The 595-nt window shown below is 39.7% G+C and overlaps 1 protein-coding gene across 2 annotated transcripts in view; it reads left to right on the top strand.

The window, feature by feature from the left end:
- The window catches only part of FAM20A (family with sequence similarity 20, member A), a 65,106-nt gene that overhangs the window by 39,629 nt on the left and 24,882 nt on the right, over window positions 1–595 (top strand). The window lies entirely within an intron of this gene.

Here is a 595-nt window from a genome sequence, read left to right as displayed (position 1 = left end):
GGGGGGATGGAAAAGGATGCTAGATGGGGAGACACATGAGGAGTGAGAAAGAGGTATGCAAAAACAACTTTCAATGTAATTTGTTTAATTGCACAATTACAGAAATACATGAAGTAAAAATGAAGCTACTCATGCATACCCCCAAGGGGCACCATCATTGAGTTTGGTATGTGTTCTTTTCATGCACACTAAATGTGTCTATGTCTATATAAGCACCTGTATATGATATTTTTAGCAAAAAGAAAAAGACCCACTCTACAACTGTTCTGAAATTAGACATCTTTCTACGTCACTACATATAGAGATATCTCTTAATTATCCCTGTCCTAGACATTTCTCTTTTCTCCAGATTTTACAATTACAAACAATGGTGAACATCTTTGAACATATTTTCTTGCAGAGTTGTGCAAATCATTCTACAGGATAAGTTGCAGAAGTGAAATTGCTAAGTCAAAGGGTACACTCATTACACGTTTTGAAATGTACTGGGGGCCGGGTGCAGTGGCTCACGCCTGTAATCCCAACACTTTGAGAGGCCAGTGGATCATGTGAGGTCAGAGGTTCAAGACCATCCTGGCCAACATGGTGAAACCCC

The sequence above is a fragment of the Mandrillus leucophaeus genome, unplaced genomic scaffold (assembly GCF_000951045.1).
Source record: "Mandrillus leucophaeus isolate KB7577 unplaced genomic scaffold, Mleu.le_1.0 Scaffold1, whole genome shotgun sequence".
Classification (NCBI taxonomy): domain Eukaryota; kingdom Metazoa; phylum Chordata; class Mammalia; order Primates; family Cercopithecidae; genus Mandrillus; species Mandrillus leucophaeus.
Note: the sequence above shows the minus strand (reverse complement) of the source record. Positions and strands in the feature narration are given on the sequence as shown.